Source organism: Cryptomeria japonica, chromosome 6 (assembly GCF_030272615.1).
Source record: "Cryptomeria japonica chromosome 6, Sugi_1.0, whole genome shotgun sequence".
In the NCBI taxonomy this organism is placed as follows: Eukaryota; Viridiplantae; Streptophyta; class Pinopsida; order Cupressales; family Cupressaceae; genus Cryptomeria; species Cryptomeria japonica.
This window is the reverse complement of record NC_081410.1, coordinates 234977354-234998598: the sequence shown is the minus strand read 5'-3', so window position 1 is coordinate 234998598 and position 21245 is coordinate 234977354.

Below are 21245 nucleotides of genomic sequence, written 5' to 3'. Positions count from 1 at the left end.
AAGGTTCAAGTTCAAGTTCAAGGTTCAAGTTCAACGCAGTGGGACTTAACAAGGGCCGAATTTTATGAGCAAAATTTTAAGAAAATGTCTTGACCAATGAATTAGATAGGCATTATTTCAAACAAGGACGCATATGGAATGATAATTTTATATGGGCCCAACAAGTTCACAGTCATATTTTATGATAATTGGTATCTATACACTTGATATAGGAAGAGATAAAGTGTCATTGTTGCTACACCGTAGACTGGTATACAGGGAGATGTGAACAAGATGTGAGTTACCTGCACAGCGGGAGAATATGTCAAATAGATTGGTGTTAGTTCTCTGGTTCAAGTGCTACTAGTTGAGAAGTTGCAGAGCATAGTGGTAAAAAGGGAACAAATAATCACTACAAAAAGGGAAGAGAGAACTTGCAGTTTACTGGATGTCAAGACCCTCTGTCATTGTTGTCAAAGGGGGAGAAAAATTTTGTAGTATACTGGCTACTACATGTGTTGACATCAATTCCAAAGGGGGAGATTGTTGGCATTGTGTTGTCATTGATGTCAAATGGTACTATATGGTAACCGGTATGGGAGGTTGAAGTGTATTGTTATCCTTGATGTCAACTAGTATTGCAAATCACCGGTACACAAGTTATTATTGACTTGTGTTGATGAAAAGTATTGAAGACCGGTATGGTATGATGACCGGTAAATTAATGTGTTGGCATTGAGATGTTGCCAACCGGTAAGCATGTGTCCGACAAGTTAGTAGGGTGAGCTAATGAAAAAGTGTAAACTGGTATGCAGGTCGATGTGAAACTGCAGGACTCCCACTGGAAGACTAGGTTATCACAAGATGGCATTATGACCAACAGAGTTTGGACTGTTACAAGTTAGTAAGGTAGACAAAGGGGATGTCTATTGGATTATGTGTAGGAGATGCATCTGCTCACACAAGGAGGTCATATTAGTGCAACACTGGAAGTTGAACATCACAATATGTTGATAACTGATTCTCTCCTGTCATTGGCCCACATGAGACAAGGATTCACTTCTACTGGTAAGTGTTAATTACTTGGCTTACCTCCTAACATGCATGGAATGCATTATGACTCTCTAGGATAAGAATGGGTAAGCTATGGTAGGTAATTGGATGCATAAACTAGATGAGTAATGTAGAATATGAGGAATCCTCCTAAGGATTGAGATTAGAGATGTGCACCGGATAAGCATGTGAAGACATGATGTGATACCGGGGTAGAGAAGGAAGAGTTAAGATGGTGAGTTTTCTACCTTGGCAATTCAGCTCAGAAGAGAACCAGTTAAATAAAGATGAGGCTTTGTAGTTGCACACATGGAGTTATTGGTATGCAGATGGAAAGTGGGGTTGCCACAGATGCAAAATGGTTGGAGATGGATGGCATGAAGATATCATGCACACTACCGGTATGAAGGAAGAAAAATGCCAATTGGTAAACAAGGAGGATGCCAAGAGGACAAAGAGACAAAAGTAAAGTGCTCTCAGTCTGTTGATGTTGCACTTGTTGTGTCATTCAAGATTTTTGTTGAGGACTGGCATGATTTATGACCGAGATAACATGATCCACCATTACAAGGAAGGTGAAGGTATGAAGGTTAACCAACAAGGCAAGATATACTGATAGGGTTAGAGAACTAGTAAGCAAAGAGGGACTGGTAGTATGAAGCATACATCAAGTGTGTGATATTGGTTGGTGACCATGTTGGATTGACATAGTGAGCTAAGGTCGATGTCGACAAAGGTGCCACGTGGAGTTGAGGTAGCAGACATGCATGAAGTAGTAGATGGAGTGTGCACCGACGAGGTTGTTGCAGAGTTGGTTGACATTAAATGAAGACCCCATAAATAATGGGATGTATTGCAGAGGTATGTGGCTTGAGGAAGGTCGAGCAAAGGTGATCGAAGGGAGGCATCAATCAATGTGAAATGTCCAAGTGTAGAATGAGGTTGGTGATGCAATCTACTAAACCATTTATGGTGTTTGACCAAGTGCCTTTCCAACAGACTGTCTATGTTTGTTAAACTTAGTAAACGTATATTGGAAGCCACAAGATTGGTGGAGCTTGATTGAGTTGTTGCAGGTGGTCGATCTTTGGAAGGAGATCTAATTGGATTTTGTTTGCCTAGAGGCCAATGAAGAAACTTGAACCACCTCAAGTTTGAATTGGTTTTTGGTGGGAAAACTTGCTTATAAATATGCAAGTCAAAATTGATGAAAGATGTTTTTGAGGATGATGCCAGAAGGTGTGATCCCAGTTGAAAGAAAAGAGTTGATCTAACTGTGATAATTAAGCAACTAAGCATTTGGAGATGCAACCAGTAAGAAGGCTTAGCAAGGGAGTAACCGGTAAAGGTCTGAGATTTCGGTAATCTGCAAAATGATGGTATGATGAAAGAATAACTATCTGGTAGATTCTGAGAGGGGGGGTGAATCGGTAAATAGAAAAACTGATATAAACTTTCCCAATCTCAATCTCAATCACACAAATTAAACTTATCAATGGAATACCACTGTCAAGATCAATACTCATAAGAAGACTAGTTGACTGTTACAGTAACTTAATAGTAAACAACATTAAAATTGTAAACATCCAAATGCTTTATCATATGTCAATATACTCCATTTCTCAATGCTTCCAGTTATCATGCCTTATCAGAATAGTTAAGTAGTTAATCAAATCAACCATAAGATCATAATGACAAAAATATTCACCACATGACACAAGTATTTTTGACGTGGAAACCCAAATAGGTAAAAACCACGGTGAGATGGGACTCACAAGATAATATCTGAACTCTTCTGAAGTTTGCCCTATTAGGAGCCAAGCCTGTTAAATCTTTTACAAAAGTCCTATTAGGAATCACTCGATTAAGGGATTGAGTACAAATGCCTTGTTAGAAGCAATACCCCGTAAGGACTAACCTCAGTAGAGGATTTGAAAATCCAATCTAATGGATCACCTTGTTAGAGGATTTAATAAGTAACCAAGCTTGTTAGAGCTTACCTGGTTAGGGGATTTCAATTATGTTGTAATTGTTAGAAAACAATAGGAGTTTGCTTGATCTGTCTGAATAGCACTACATTTGCTTGATCAGATCCTTTTAAGCTCTTATTTGCCTTTACTCAAACTGCAAACTCATCATCCGAGTTGGCAACCACACACTCAACTGATTTCTGCCAACTCTTGCCAACACTAAACAAAATAACTTCATTGACCTTAAATACAAATCAATTAAGTCGATAACACAACAAGAACCTAATTCTCTCCTTGAGACTACAAACAAGTCGGTACAAGTATGACTGTTGGATTACATAGCAATCTCTACACATCAATTAAGAAAACCTCAACCGCTCCTTGATTACCGCTTCACCAAGCTTAGTAACTCATCACGCACTTTGAATTAGATGCAATATATTTTGCTCATTCCCTAGACAAACAAACGTGCCAAAACATTTTGAACTTGTCTTCATATAATGACCATACATGTCACCATCATTACCGCTCAACATCAGATCATAAACCAAGATAACCAATCCAACAACCTTAATCGATTAGGGTTTAACAAAAACAATTGGTAGGGTTTACCGGTTACATTACATAGATAGGGTTTAACCTTTTACACCAGTTGCTAGTTCACCTTATAAAATTACATACCGGTATACAATGTCCTTCACAAAGATCTTCCTACCAGTTACAAGACAATATCAACAATATCATTACCAGATAATTGACATCAATGACAACATAGCATATCATTAATGCAGTCTTCATGCGAATGCCAATAATATCCCCCTTTGGCATTGATGGCATTACAAATATCAACACCATTGATTGTTGTTGTGATTGTGAATAGGAATCCTGGTTTACATTACCGAGTATTCACATGCTCTCTCTGTCTCCAACCTGTCACTAGTTTTCCTTCCCATAATCACACAATTCTTCTCTGCCTTTGACAACAATGCCAAATTGAAAGTAAAACATGTAATGTCAAATTTTCATTGTGCATCAACAATATACTACAACTTGATGCTCCCCCTGTGGAATACATCCACTACTACACCAATCCTTGTAAAATTCTACATGTAGTTCAAGGACTGATGCAATCAACATCATGCTCAACTAACCTCATGAAGGGGTACAACCCCTAGTTGACTTCTAAGATACTCAAATGTAGTCTTAGATAGAGGTTTGGTAAAAATATCTGCAAGTTGCTCCTTGGTAGAAACATGCTCTAAGATAACATCTTTGCTCTGTACTTTTTCCCTCAAGAAATGATACTTTAATTCAATATGCTTGGTTTGTGCATGCAAAATAGGATTCTTAGAAATATTTATGGCACTTGTATTATCACATAAAATCTTTATAAGTTCTGAAATCTTCATCTTAAAACCTTCCAAAATTTGCCTCATCCAAATAGCTTGTGTGCAATTCATATAAGCTGCAACATACTCAGCTTTAGCAATAGATTGTGAAGCACAACTCTACTTTTTACTACTCCTTGAAACAAGCCTTCCTCCAAGAAAAAATGCTCCACCTGTTGTGTTTTTCCTATCATCAACATTTCCTGCCCAATCAGCATTTGTGTATATCTTTAAATCAAAGTTTCGTCCATATGGATACCATAACCCATAGTCAACAGCACCTTTCAGGTATCTAAAAATTCTCTTGGTTGCTATCAGATGTGTTTCCTTAGGATTCTTCTAGAATCTAGCAACTATGCCAACCACATGAGCTATGTTTGGTCTGCTGTGAACAACATAGTGCAATTTGGCAATCATTGACCTGTATTCCTTCTCATCAACAGACTTAGATTCATCTTCCTTAGACAATTTGCAACCTATAACCATTGGTGTTCCAACTAGTTTACAGTCACTCCTGTCAAATATCTTCAAAACCTCTTTCACATACTTAGACTATGTAATGAAAATGCCATTCTTCATTTGTTGTATCTGCAAGCCTATGAAATTTTTTATTTCCCCTACTAAAGACATTTCAAACTCATTTTTCATTTCATCTGCAAAATTGTTGCTCATGACATCGTTACCTCCAAATATGATATCATCAACAAATACTTCACTGACCAGTATTTCATCTCCTTTAGACTTGAGATATATGTTACTATCATCGCTGGTTCTCAGAAAGCCTATCTTTATCAGATGTGTGTGAAGCCTTTCATACCATGCTCTGGGTGCCTGCTTTAATCCATATAAAGCCTTATGCAATCTGCATACCATGTCTTTCTCATCATTCAAAGCATAACCATCTGGCTACTCTATATATACTTCTTCTTTCAATATCCCATTCAAAAATTCAGACTTAACATCCATCTGATATACCTTGAACTTCTTATGGGTTGCAAATGCAAGTAAAGTTCTGACACCTTCCAGGCTTGCTACAGGTGCAAAATTTTTGCCATAGTCTTCTCCTTCTTCTTGTACATAACCCTTGCAAACCAATCTTGTCGTATTGTGAGCTACAACACCATCTTCATTCAACTTGTTCTTGTATTCCCATTTAGTACCTATAACATTCTTATTTACCAATCGGGGTACTAGGGTTCAGGTGTTGTTCTTCTCAATTTGATCCAATTCCTCCTCCATAAATTTAACCTAATGATCATCACCAAATACCTCCTTAGCAGTTCTTGGTTCAATAGTAGAGATCATGCAAGAATTCTCTCTGATTCTTATACTAGTTAGTGCTCCAGCATCCTTATCTCCAATAATTTGTTAAGGATTGTGATTCAGTCTCACCTATCTAGGAACAACATGATCATTATCTTCAGGTTCATCTTCTGTGTTATCATCATCTTCTTTTGAATTATCTTCAGGTTCAGCTTCTTTATTATCATTATCTTCATGTTCAGGTTCCAAAAAAAAAATGCAAGGATCTTCATCCTTTTTCTCTGAACTAGTTCCTTCTGAGACTTCAGGAAATTCATCCACTCGAACATTAGCACTCTCAACAATTCTTTGTGTCCAATTGTTAAAACATTTGTAGGCCTTACTCTTGGTGGAATAGCCAAGAAATATACCTTCATCACTTTTAGCCTCAAATTTGCTAATGTAATCACCTCTCTTAATAAAAATTTGCTTCCAAATATCTTAAAATAGCTAACATTAGGTGATCTTCCATACCAATTTTCCTAAGGAGTCTTTTCCTTACCTCTCTTCGCCAGAACCTGGTTCATTATGTAGACAGTTGTTTTGATAGCTTCTCCCCAGAAGATTTTTGCTACACCTCCTTGTATCAACATTGTCCTAGCAACTTCAACAACTAACCGATTGTTTCTCTCTGCAATACCATTTTGTTGTGGTGTCCTTGGTGCAGAAAGATGTCGTTTGATACCATTCTCTTCACAATACCTAGTCAATTCCTCAGAAGTAAATTCACCGCCTTGATCTGTCCTCAAATATTTTGTCCTCTTACCGCTCTCTTTCTTAGCTAAGGCCCTGAATGCCTTGAACTTGCAAAAAGCTTTAGTCTTATCTTTCAAGAATGTGACCCACATCATCCTTGAGAAATCATCAGTGAGAATCATGAAATATCTGTCACCTTGAATGTTTTTTGTTCTTCTTGGTCAACAAAGATTTGTATGAACCAAATCTAACAAGTGCTCCACTGAAAAGGATTTGCTTTTGAAAGTTGAAGAAGTCATCTTTCCTAACTGACACTCTTTACAAAGAGAATTAACCAGTTTGTCTAACTAAGGCAAACCTTTCACTGTCTCAGACTTACTCACTTTAATAATGTTTTGATTAATTAAAAATAGGTTTTTGAAAGGAACCAGAACCTTTTACAAATGAAGAGAGCATTAGAGTTTGAAAGAAGTGTGCCTAATCACTCCAACAACAAATATTGATCCCATCTGAACAAAAAGGGATCTCAACACACATAACATAAAGAACCACAAAAAGACAGCAAAAGGAAAGCAAAAGGACAACACAAAGACTAAGACAGAGACCGAGACCTAGACAAGTAGATATTTTTCATAATATCCTCAGCGTGGACTATCATTTGCTTCATGTTGTTCGCAGAGGTCTTTAAATCATCTAGCTCTAGACCCTTGATGTCGCCCTTATTCCTGGTGTTGGCTCTAGTCCTCTTCTCATGACCTTTTTTATCCAGTTGATCCTTGTCGCCCTCTTTATCTTTGATGTTATCAAATCTGTTAATCAAAATGTTCATATTGTCCACCGAGGCTTTGAGAATCTGGAAGTTCAACTATCTTCTTCACTGTAAGTTCCATCCTATCAACTTTGTTGCCCAAATTATTCATAGCAATTTTCATCCCTTTCACATCTTTATTTCCTTCCATCTCCTTAACCTTCTTATTAGTTTCAATAATTTTACTCACAATGTTTTCAATGGCTTCAGCATTATTAATTGCCACTGCCAATTCTTTGACATTTTCAGACAGAGGTTTGTCGCCTATTGTGGCTCTTTTGACAATATTCATATCCTTCTTCAGGCTACCTATGTCTTTCACCATTATGTTGATGGTATCATATAAACCCTTAATACTCTCGTTATCTCCAACACAATCACCAGTTTTACCCCTTTTGTCCTCTTGGTCCTCTTTCTGTGGACCTTGAGTATTCAAATCCTCATTGCTACCTACAATTAGGATATCATCCCCCTCCTTACCCTGCCCATTATAATTTTTATCCTCCTCTACCTCCTCATCAGAATCAATCAAAACTTGGTTAATATCTTTGTTACCTCCCCTATTGATGTTCTTCTTCCTTTGGGTTTGCTTTTCGGTACCTTTACCTTTCTTGCTTTTGATGAATTTACCTTCGAAGGACTCATCCTCAGACTCCACGATGTCAGAATCCACCACTATCCTCTTCTTCTTACCCTTATTCCTCCCTTTTTTTCTTAGCTCCTTCGACTCACCTTCAGTTTCCAAGTCAAAGTTAAAACCACTAACCTCACTCTTTGTTTCCTCATCCCTTGCATTTTTACCTCTAATTGGTTTTGTGAGATTTTGCCAAGATCAAGGGCACAATGAAAAGTATAAAAGAGAGACAAAAGAATGATAAGAACAAACTGTATTCTCATCAATATGCAAATGATCAACTAGATTTATCAATACAATGAATATAGGCTTGCTTATATAGGCAAGGCCATATGGATGCACGAGCACACAATAATGACATGTGGCTCAATGAGAAACAAGGGTAGGTAAGAAATACTAGGGGTAGGTAGGAGAAATAATATAATATTCCACAAGAGGTGGATGACCCACCGATTGTGGAGTGTAACAGCAAAATAAGACCACAAAAGGTGGAATTTCTCCTACAAGCTATATCCCTATGTTCACACTTCCCTAAGTGTCTCAAATCCAAACTATGAAGAGATGCATTATCCTAAGTTAACTTAAGTAAAGTGTAATGATATCCATAATGAATATTTATTTACACCAATAGGTTTATCAATGCATTTCCCTTTCAACAATTTATACACAAGAGCCATAAGACCCTGATGAAGAGAATGGTCGCCCTTGGGGTCTTTCTGTATCTCTTTGATTGTATGGTCCATAGAACATGCAAGATAATATGGCAGGCTTACCTTATCCCCATGGCAGAAATGGTTGAGCAACACAAAATGGTGCCCGTAAGCTCTCATAAATCTACCATCCAACGTTATATAGGTAATTGTAGTAAACAAAATGAACCTCCATGGCCTGCATATGCATTTTGGGGAGTGATAGGAGTTGTCAACCTTCACCATTTTCTTCTTTTCACCATCCGTGACAGGAAATTTGTCCGTTGCCTTATCAGAGATACTACGATCTCTATAGAATTTCATGCCTTTTATCACCATCCCTGTAGCTTCTACAATAATCTCATCATCCATGGTCATCATCTAGGTCCCCACCAAAACTTTGCCATTCTTCCAATTCTTGATAAAGTGCTTAGTGACCATTGGATCTTTCCTAGTAAGCCTCTCCATAAACACACTTAAACCCCCCTCCTGTAGAATATCCCAAACCTCTTTGTTCTTCTTCCATTCCGAACAAGAGGTTGGTTCGAACCTTTTTTTGTTCCCTCCCATTTTTCTTTCGCAATCATTGGATTTCCTGCTCTCAGCTTTGATTTTTCTTCTCTGGTTTCTATTGTTGCTCTGAAAAACAGCCTTGAATCTGTGCCAAGTTATTATGATAAGACACTTAAATAAATGCTCATCACCACCATTTTAAGCCTCCATCGAAATAAGTGGAAGAAGCATTTAGAAATTATTGTTGGTGATGCCACGTTGCCTCATCTAGATACAGTCCAAATCGAACAAGGATTTCGCTTCACATGCAAGTTTACTCTCACCATTAATAGTAATGATTTTCTCTGTTTGGCAGGCCAGGTTGGCGGCCCAGTCAACATACGAATTAGCTTCTCTCTACACGTGTGTGAAAACACACATATCAAATGTATCACTTATTTTCTTCAGTGCTTTAATTGCATTGTTTATTGACCAAGATGGCGGGAACTCCTTGTTCAAACAGTTTATTATATTCAAAGAGTCTCCTTCACACCAGACTCTGGTGCAGTTGGCTTCCTTTGCTAGGACCATCCCATGATAGGTTGTCATAGCCTCAGCAACATGATTAGTTTGATTTCCTATAGGTATGCATTTAATGATTTTGCACTTTCCCCATTCGTCCCTTAGGACCATACCACATCCCGCATTACCAAGGTTACCCTTTGAAGCGCCATCAAAGTTTATTTTCATCCAACCATTGGGAGGACATTCCCATTTCACACCCTCTCTAGAATTAGTCTAAAAGTAATCTCGTCCCTTTAATTTCCAATTCTTGAAGATAATTTGATCATCCTTGTCTTGAGGGTTAGCAATACCACCTATGATTAATATTTTCCAATATGTTTCATTTTATTTTCTCAAACATAATTTGAGCCTTAGACACCTTCTCTCTGAACACTCTTTCATTTATCTCTTTCCATATTCCCCAACATATATGGGGTAAGGTCAATTTCCATAACATAATTGTAGACTTATTCCTTGAGGGGTGCTGCCAAGAATTAAAAACCTCTTGAACTGATTTCAAGAAACTCCAACTAATATTGAAGTGATCTAGACATCTTCCCCAGATATCAACAGAGAAGGGACAATGAAAGAGCAGGTGGTTAATGGTCTCCTCATTCTGCATACAAAGAAAACAAACACTAGGCATACAAATACCTCTTTTTCTAAGGTTATCAATAGTTAGAATTTTATCTTGAAAGGTTGTCCAAAAGAAAATATTGATTTTAGGAGTTAGGCCTTTCACCCAAGCTTTAGCCCAACAAGGACTATCCACTTTAGAAAACTATTGATAATAAAGAGAGGCCACAGTAAATTTACCATTTGTTGTGAGTTTCCCGATTAATTGATCTTCATCTTCCACCACCACCATGGAGTTCATTATTTTGTTTAGACTACCCAGGGAGGGATCAACTTGGGATAAATCCTTCCACTGTCCATCTTTCCAGTAGTCACCCACCATAGAGCCATATTTTTCCTTGCATTGATTCTGAAATCTACTCCAATCAAGACTTTCACTCAAAGGGGACTCAAGCAACCAAGAGTCTTCCCAGAATTTGATAAGGTTTCCTTTCCCCATCTTCCATTTCACACCTTTGGCAATTAAATCTCTTGTTCTTGAAACATTTTTCCAGATATTGGATCCAACTGGGATATCTTCCGCGTTGAGGAAGCTTACAAGAGTAGGATATTGTCTTTTATACTTGTTGTCCCATATCAGTTTCCATTCTCCCTGGTTATTATACCCTCTCCAAATCTGCTTGGCCATAAGAAACTCATTCATGTCTCTTATTCTTCTTAGACCCAAACCTCCCTTTCTTATTGGTTTACAAATCTTATCCAACACAATCAGATTCATTCTCTACTTCTCCTCGACCCCTGTCCACAGAAAAGTTCTTTGAATTTTTTCAATAGCCTCCACAAACTTGGCAAGAATTCTGAAAAGGTTGATGGCATAAAGAGGAATACTTTGAAGAGTTGATTTCAGAACCTGAACCTTACCAGCTTGGCTAAGAAGAGAGTCTTTCCAACCTGCTAACTTCTTATGGAATTTGTCCACCAAAGCTCCCTAGAAAGTATCAGGAGGATCTTGGCATAAAGGTAGCCCCAAATAGGAAGCAGGAAGACTCCCCAATTGACACCTCAAAATGTTGCTTATTTTTATCTTTCTTCTTTCTGAAGTATTGATGAAGTAAACAAAACTTTTAGACCAATTAATAAGTTGTCCAGTAGCAGACCCATAACTATCCAATGCTTTCTTTAAACTCCTATAATCTTGCACTGAAGTCTTCCCATAATTATAGAATCATCCACAAACTGTTGATGGGAGCATACTTGATCCACTAAAGATGGTTTCAACCCACAAAACTCTCCCTTCTCAACTAGCTTCCCAATGCATCTCCCCAGACATTCCGCCATGATAATAAAAATAACTGGAGATAGAGGATCTCCCTATCTGAGTCCCCTTGAGGACTTGAAAAAGGGGGAAGGAGACCCATTAATTAAAATAGAAAAAGAAGCAGAAGAGACTAATTGCATAATAAGACCGATACTTCTAGAACATGTTGGGTCTCAAATCAACAGATTGGATAGGTTCTAAGGAAATGCCAACTCCTATGATCAAACCCTCCAATTGACTTGGCCAACTTATAGAGTGAACCTATTTGGTTACTAACTCTCTCACTTTAGGCTCTGCAGGACCTAGGTGGGTATACCTACTCACTAGTTGTTCCTTCAACTAATGCTTTTTATAGCATATTTAGTGTCCTAATCTAATATCTCCTAGTCTCAGAATGGCATAATTTTCTTAAACAGGTTGATTTCAAATGTGTGTATTGATCTATGTATCTTACAAAAGTATATATGTTACACTTTGGCTAAATTACCTACTATACCTACTCTACTAATCCTAATGCTTAAAAGTAAAGGGTAATTGGTATGGTTAAAGGGTTTGTTTACAAATGACCAGTGCCTTTCCTCTTATTTGGGCTACAAAGTCTTATATTTCTTCAGGACTTATTGTGTAAAATTAGGACACAGTTTTTAAACCCACCCCTTTTGGTAAGTCTATCAGTTATTGTTTCTTATGAGCTCTATTTTGATGTTTATATTGCAAATCGCTTGAATGAGTTTAACCCTAAATTTAAGAGACCATCCAAGGAACAATTACAATTCACAAGTAAATCCTTTTGATCCAAATCTACAATATGAAACACAAAACTTTACTGGAAGAACACAAATAACCTTATCTCCTTTAGATAATATCACAAGCAACTGCCTTCTGAAAATATGTTAACTCTCAACACATATGAGAAAGAAAATGCAATTGGTTATTTTAGATTAAAAGTTTAAAAGTACAAAATTTGCCTCCACCTCTTGTATCTCTCTTCCTCCCTCTTTACATTTTACATCACACATATATATGTGGTTGAATGGTTTTCATACCCCTTTGGGTGAAAAGACACCCCCCTTTTAAATAAAAATAATTTCAAATCCCGAAATTGCCTTAGTTTATGTAATTAATTGTCACTTTACAAGTTGTTTAGGCATATTAGGGGTATTTTAAGGCTATTTTACGGGTATATAATGGATAAATGGTCTTTAAATGATGTGAATACCCCCTTTGGTGCTTCACAGTCCATTTTTTATGCCTATTATTGTGTTTATGTTATGGTTTCATATTGTGCAACAAATATAAAACATATTACTTGTACCTATTCAATATATATATATATAGAATTTTTCTTATTCCTTCTCTTGGAATTTGGAATTCTAAAAATTGCAAAATTTAGGGTTCCAACAGTGGCTTTGTCTGGGGATGCATGCCCCATGCGGGCATAGCAACAATCCATCTATCTCTGGTAAAGTAGTCTAGATATGTCAAATCATCTCCCTTGTGTAGATTATGTCAAAACTGCATGTAGTGGCCCCAGGCCCCAAAAACTGAACAATAATTCTTTCCTCTATCACACATTTGATTCTCATCATGAAGTAGTATAAAAACTTTGAAATTATTGATATCACCTAATTGGCAATTCATTTCATAAGATGCATCATCCATCCTTATTTTATATGGATTCTTTATCTCACCTGGATTACCATTATCCCCTATTCCATAGGAAATGGTATTTATACTTCTACAAAAGTTTGCTTCTTGTGGCATCCGCATATTCTTCATCTCTATTTTATTGGAATGTTGCATATTATCTAACTGGTACTTCTTTTCACCTTTTATTTTATCTCTATGTGATGTACCTTCCTTTTGTAACTCTCTTATTTTTGTGGTCCTTTTATCATGTGAGTTAGTCATATTGTTACCCATGTTGTCTTCACAAATGTTTGTATTGTCCATATTGTCTAAATTTTTTTCTTCTTCATCATATAAAGGATTTGAGAATACATGAAAATCCTTTTCACACATACCATGGTAGTAGGGAATATGATTTTCCTCTCTCACTTCATCACATAAGGGGTTTGAAAATATTTGAAAGCCATTTTCAAATTCACATACCTCTTCTTTATCAATTGTATCATCAAGGTACTCAGGTATGGATTCACTTTCCTTATGACTGGTATAATATTCTTCATCAATGTTAGCAACAATTTCTTCAGGTTCTAACTTGTACTCACAAACATCATCAATTGCTTCTTCATTAGATGGGACTTCCAAAGGGATAACTGATTCTTCTATATATTCATCTTCATTTGCATCTCTTATGTTGATGTTACTCGTCTCGCGCAAATCATGTAGTTTTTTACTCAACTCTTCAAAAATTGAACATGTTGATTCCAAACTGTCAGGCCCACATTCTCTCACGATCAATTCCTCCGGTATAGCTGCATTAAGTTGTATATTATCAGGCATTTGAAAATAAGTCACCATTATTCTGCCAATCATTTTTTCTATAGATTCACCTTCCTTTCTTCTTATGTTGTAGAGTGCATTGCCATAATCACAATCTGATTGAATATGATTTTGGTATGGAGAACCAATTGAAGGGCTAGTGGCTGAAGTGTTTTCCTCGATTACACCGTATAATTCTTCCATGAACCACCACTCAAGTTTTTCCCATGATGAGATAGTTTCTGGGGGTAACAAATTGAATGACTGCTCTGCAACATCCTCCTATGTTAGCACAAACCATTTCATGATCGTTTCTTCTGAATAGATTGTGAAGGTCTCAATAAACCAATAAAATGATTTTAGATGCCCAATTGGTGATTCCCTTTTATCTCCATGGAACCTCAACATATAGATCTTCAACTCACAGGGAAATGCATATGGATACTCAGGGATGTTACTGAAATCCAATGGCTTAAATCTTCTTGGAATATTCATGTCTCTTTGTGGCTGTGGTTGCCATTGTGCATATTTTTCTGAAGATGCTTCTCCATAAAAATATGGATATTGAAACATACTAAATGCTACTGATCTTTTTCATTTAATTTTCCTTTTTATAGAGTCGCCACCTCTTTCATAGAGGACATAAGTTATTTCTTTCTTCTAAGTTCTCTCCCACAGCAGAGTCTTAATAATTCTTCCCTAGCAGAGTCGCCAATTTGTTGGGTCTCAAATCAACAGATTGGATAGGTTCTAAGGATATGCCAACTCCTATGATCAAACCCTCCAATTGACTTGGCCAACTTATAGAGTTAACCTATTTGGTTACTAATTCTCTCACTTTAGGCTCTGCAGGACCTAGGCGGGTATACCTACTCACTAGTTGTTCCTTCAACTAATTCTTTTTATAGCAGATTTAGTGTCTTAATCTGATATCTCCTAGTCTCAGAATGGCATAATTTTCTTAAATAGGCTGATTTCATATGTGTGTATTGATCTATGTATCTTACAAAATTATATATGTTACACTTTGGCTAAATTACCTACTATACCTACTCTACTAATCCTAATGCTTAAAAGTAAAGGGTAATTGGTATGGTTAAAGGATTTGTTTACAAATGACTAGTGTCTTCCCTCTTATTTGGGCTACAGAGTCTTATATTTCTTCAGGACTTATTGTGTAAACTTATGAGACAGTTTTTAAACCCACCCCTTTTGGTAAGTTTGTCAGTTACTATTTCTTATGAGCTCTATTTTGATGTTTATATTGTATACCCTTTTGAATGAGTTTAACCCTAAATTTAAGAGAACATCCAAGGAATAATTACAAGGAACACTTACAATTCACAAGTAAATCCTTTTGATCCAAATCTACAATATGAAACACAAAACTTTACAGGAAGAACACAAATAACCTTATCTCCTTTAGATAATATCACAAGCAACTGCCTTTTGAAAATATGTTAACTCTCAACACATATGAGAAAGAAAATGCAACTGGTTATTTTTGATAAAAAGTTTTAAAGTACAAAATTTGCCTCCACCTCTTGTATCTCTCTTCTTCCCTCTTTACATTTTACATCACACATATATATGTGGTTGAATGGTTTTCATACCCCTTTGGGTGAAAAGACACCCCCCTTTTAAATAAAAATAATTCCAAATCCCAAAATTGCCTTAGTTTATGTAATTAATTGTCACTTTACAAGTTGTTTAGGCATATTAGGAGTATTTTAAGGCTATTTTATGGGTATATAATGGATAAATGGTCTTTAAATGATGTAAATACCCCCTTTGGTGTTTCACAGTCCATTTTTTATGCCAATTATTGTGTTTATGTTATGGTTTCATATGTATATGTATATGTATATGTATATGTATATGTATATGTATATGTATATGTATATGTATATGTATATGTATATGTATATGTATATGTATATGTATATTTATATGTATATCTATATATGTATATGTATATGTATATGTATATATATGTGTATATATATGTATATATATGTATATATATGTATATATATGTATATATATGTATGTATGTATATGTATATATATATATATATATATATAAAAAATTTCTTATTCCTTGTCTTGGAATTTGGAATTCTAAAAATTGCAAAATTTAGGGTTCCAACAGAACAAAAACCAAAAGTTGAAAGAACTTTCATCATAAAATCCCAGTCCACTCTATCATAGGCTTTCAATAAGTCAAGCTTCAAAAGAAAGCCTTATTTTTTAGCACTAGACAAAGAATGAATATTTTCATGGACCAAAATTATTGAGTCCAAGATTTTTCTTCCAAGGACAAAACCACTTTGTTGAGGAGAAATGATAGAAGGAAGCAGCTTCAAGTTTATAGAAGTCAGAACCTTAGAGATGATCTTGTAAAGAGAGTTGCAAAGGCTTATAGGTCTGAATAGATCCAATGGAATCGGCTCCCATGTTTTGGGGGATAAGAGAAATAAAAGTGTCATTTATCTCTTTCAAAATTCTTCTAGCACCAAAAAACTCTTTCACAACTCTGGAAACATCATCTCTAACAATATGCCAATACATTTGAAAAAAGAACATGGGAAAACCATCCAAGCCCGGAGCCTTGTTACCTTCAAAGGAGTTGACAGCTTTCAGAATCTCATCATTGGAAGGGATAACAGGCAGATAAGAGTTTTGATCTGCCTCTAGCATAGATGGGATACAATCCATAAGGTTCTTTTGAGATTGCATATCCAAATTTTGATCCTTAGCAAGGAGGTTGGAGAAAACTTCCATGGCAGCCTTTCTCATAGATTCTTCCTCTTCAACAATTCTATCATTAACTTTAATCTTTGATATCCTATTGATGGCCTTATGTTTTAAAGTGGACATATGAAAGTATTTAGTGTTTTTGTCCCCTTCTTCAACCATACAATTCTTGACCTTTGTTTCCAGAAAGTTTCTTCTTTTGCTATTATGTCATGATATCTCATAAGAATTTCATCTTCAGCATTTCTTGAAGTATTAGTATATCCATTATTCTGAATCTCATCCTGAATATCTTTTAGATCTAAAAGAATAGTGGCTTTTGAAGAAAAGATGTTCTCGAAGCATTCCTTATTCCACCTTTTAACGTTTTCTTTCACAAACTTCAACTTTTTTACCACTTTATACATAGCATTACCTTCAATTCTGACCTGCCACCATTCCTTTATTTTGCTTTCCATGTCCGGGTGTTTAGTCCACATTCTCTCAAATCTATAAGGGAAGTGTCTTCTTCTCTTCTTGGCATCAATCATGAAGGATATAGGATAGTGATCTGATCATGCCCTTATGTGAGCAGATAAAGAATAAAAGTAAAAATTAAACCAGTCCAAAGAAATAAGAGCTCTATCAAGTCTAACCTGAATTAAGTCCTCACCTCTCCTTCTATTAGTCGAGGTGTATTTAACTCCTTGCAAATCTAGGTCATGGAGAGCATTATTATTGATGAATTCCATTAAATCCAATCTACTGTCTAGATTGGTTTGGCTCCCTCCCTTTTTCTCATTTTTCTTCAAAGGGGTATTGAAGTCCCCCATAATCATCCACCCATCTTCAGCAAAACTACTTCTTAACAAGGATAATCTTTTCCAAAAATCACTTCTCCCAGTCTTAGTGTAAGGAGCATACACATTAGTTAAGACCCATGAGGTGCTATCTTTCAAATGCTTAAATCTAATACAAGCTATATTGTTGTTCTAAATCAGCACTTCTCCCTCTACAGTGTTTTTATTCTAGAAAGTAACAATACCTCCTGAGGCTCCTTCTAAACTACCACTGCTAACTCCTCCATTACTAAACATTTTCAATCCTTCAACCTTTTCTTTTGATATTTGAGTTTCTTGAATCAAAAAAATATCCAGGTTTTTGTCTCTAACCATACTTTTAATTAAATCATGTTTGTGAGGATTATTCAATCCTCGAATATTCCAGGAGATGATCTTCATGGTTTTTTAGAAATACCTGCCTCAAAGATCGTTCTTTCAGTCTCATTTGCTATGTTTTTGCTTGTTTCCATGGTCCTCTTCTTTGCATTTGAATATCTTCCTAGAGAAGTATGTTGATCTCCCACATCCCCAAGTCTACTTCTAGTATTTTTGGTTGATGTATTATTGTTGTTGTTGTTATTATTCTTTTTTTTGTTCTTATTCTTTCTTTTATCCTCCATTACTTCTTCTTCCTGCTTTGACTCACTCTTTCCCAATGCCTTTTTGATTTCTTCCTCATCTCCCCATCTTGGTTCATTTTCCTCCGGAAAACTCAAAGTTTATATGACAAAATCTATTATTCCAAAGTCAACTATCATCTATTTTTGCAATAAAAGAGTTGTTAACTTTAGAATTAAGGTGAAATAGGTTACCTTTAGTTTGTTTCCTGATTGCAATCAATTCACCTTTGTTGTCAAAGATTTTTCACATACCATTTTTAAACTCCAGTGGGTATCCTTTGTCATTGAGTTGTGCCACACTCAAAAGATTGTGCTTTAGACCTTCAACCTAGTAAATATCATTTGCACTGCTCTTCCCATTAAGAGAAATAACTCCTTTATCTTTAACCATGCAGGGTGAGTCATTGCTAAATCTAACAACACCACCATCAAATTCCTTCAAGGAAAGAAATTTTCTCTGATCATCGGTCATATGATGTGAATAACCACTATCAATTATCCAATCATCAGATCTATCCATCCTGGATACGAATGCCTTCTGGTCTAATATCTCTTCCTTAATAGCTACAAACACAATATCTTCACTAGCATCACCATCAGATTCTTCATTAGTGATACCACTATCAATAGCAATAAGACAATATCTCATGCCTTTACCCTTATACTTCTTGAATTTATCTCTCTTGTGTTCATTATCATCATTAGGACAATTAGAAGCTATGTGGCCAATCTTGTTGCATGCAAAACATTTTAAAGGTAATTTACCTCTATATTTACCAGTGCCTCTAGGCAACCATTTTGCCAACAATGTTTCAAGATCCACTAAACTGTCTTCATCATCAGCATCTCTGCTAGATCTGGATTCATAACCATGACTAGTATCTCTATTTTTTCTCACAGATGGGTTAGAAACAAAAGCTCTAAATGCAAACTCATATTTTTGTACACTGCCATCATAACCATTTAATTCAAAAGTAGTAAGCTTGCCAATGATGGAGTTAAGAGTTACCTTAGTTTTGTCAATGGACTTCAACTCTTGAATAGTTGCAACTCGGATAGTGTAGACCAGTAGCACGGTTCTCAATACCTTACTAATCCTTATGGCATCTTCCACTTTCCCTCTTGCACTCTTAATTCCATCAAAAATCTCTTTTATCCTTTGACCATACTGCTGGATATTCTCACCTTCATTCATCCTCATGTCATCAAACTTTCCTCTCAGACTCTCCTCTTTAGCAATCTTAACATGTTCATCACCGCTATAAAACTCTTCAAGTTTTTTCCATACCTCATATGTAATTTCAAGACCATGAACATCTACATATTCAACATCAGACAAGGAACTGATAATAGCCTCCAATGCTTGATGATTTTCTTGTTGTTCTTTCTTTTGATCATCAATCAAAATCCCAGTAGGTGCAATATAATTAGTATCTACATGATCCCAATACTGACTTCCCAAACTCTTGATGTAAATTTTCATTTTGTCGCTCCATATCCTATAGTTTTCTCTGTTGAACTTCGGACCTTCTTCATCGTGATCTAGCAGATCTTTTCCTCAAGTTGTTAGGCTTATATCTTAGAGGACCTGAGATGCTTTGATACCAATTGATGGTATGATGAAAGAATAAGTATCTGGTAGATTACTGAGAGGAGGGGGTGAATCAATAAATAGAAAAACTAATACAAACTTTCTCAATCTCAATCTCAATTACACAAAGTAAACTTATCAATGAAATACCACTGCCAAGATCAATACTCATAAGAAAACCGGTTGACTATTACAGTAAACAACATTAAACTTGTAAACATCCAAATTCTTTATCATATGTCAACATACTCAAATTCTCAATGCTTTTGGTTATCATGCCTTATCAAAATAGTTAAGTAGTTAATCAAATCAACGATAAGATCGTAACCACAATAACATTCACCAAATGACATAAGTATTTTTGATGTGTAAACCCAAATAGGTAAAAATCACGGTGAGATGGGACTCACAAGATAATATCTGAAATCTTCTGAAGTTCGCACTGTTAGGAGCCAAGCCTGTTAAAGCTTTTACAAAAGTCTTGTTAAGAACTGATCCTGTTAGGAATCACCCGGTTAAGGGATTGACTACAAATGCCTTGTTAGAAGCAATACCTTGTAAGGAGTAACCTCAATAGAGGATTTGAAAATCCAATCTAATGGATTGCCTTGTTAGAGGATTTAATAAGTAACCAAGCTTGTTAGAGCTTACCCGGTTAGGAGATTTCAATTCTGCTGTAATTATTAGAAAACAACAGGAGTTTGCTTGATCTGTTTGAATAGCACTACATTTACTTGATCAGATCCTTTTAAGCTCCTATCTGCCTTTACTCAAACTATAGACTCATCATCTGGTTTGGCAACCACACACTCAACTGATTTATTCCAACTCTTGCCAACACTAAACAAAACAACTTCATCGACCTTAAATACAAATCAATTAGGTCGATAACACAACAAGAACCTAATTCTCTTATCGAGATTACAAACAAGTCGGTACAAGTATGACCGTTGGATTACATAGTAATCTCTACACATCAATGAAGAAAACCTCAACCGCTCCTTGATTACCGCTTCATCGAGCTCAGTAACTCATCACACGCTTTGCATTAGATGCAATATACTTTTCTCATTTCCTAGACAAACAAACGTGCCAAAACATTTTAAACTTGTATTCATATAATGACCATACGTGTCACCATCATTACCACTCAACATCAGATCATAAACCAAGATAACCAATCCAACAACGTTAATCAGTTAGGGTTTACCAGCTACATTACATAGATAGGGTTTAACCTTTTACACCAGTTACCAATTCACCTTACAAACTTACATACTGATTTACAATGTCCTTCACAAAGCTCTTCCTACCGGTTACAAGACAATATCAATAATATCATTACCAGATAATTGACATGAATGACAAAATAACATATCATTAATGCAATCTTCATGCAAATGCCAACACAAGAAGTACATCAGTCAAGAAAACTGGTAGTGTTAGAACCAGTAGGAGAGGCAAGGATTGAGAAGGGTTTAACCGGTACTGTGGAAGTAACTGGTAACCAAGTGGAAAGGCAAAAAACTGGTAGATCTTGAA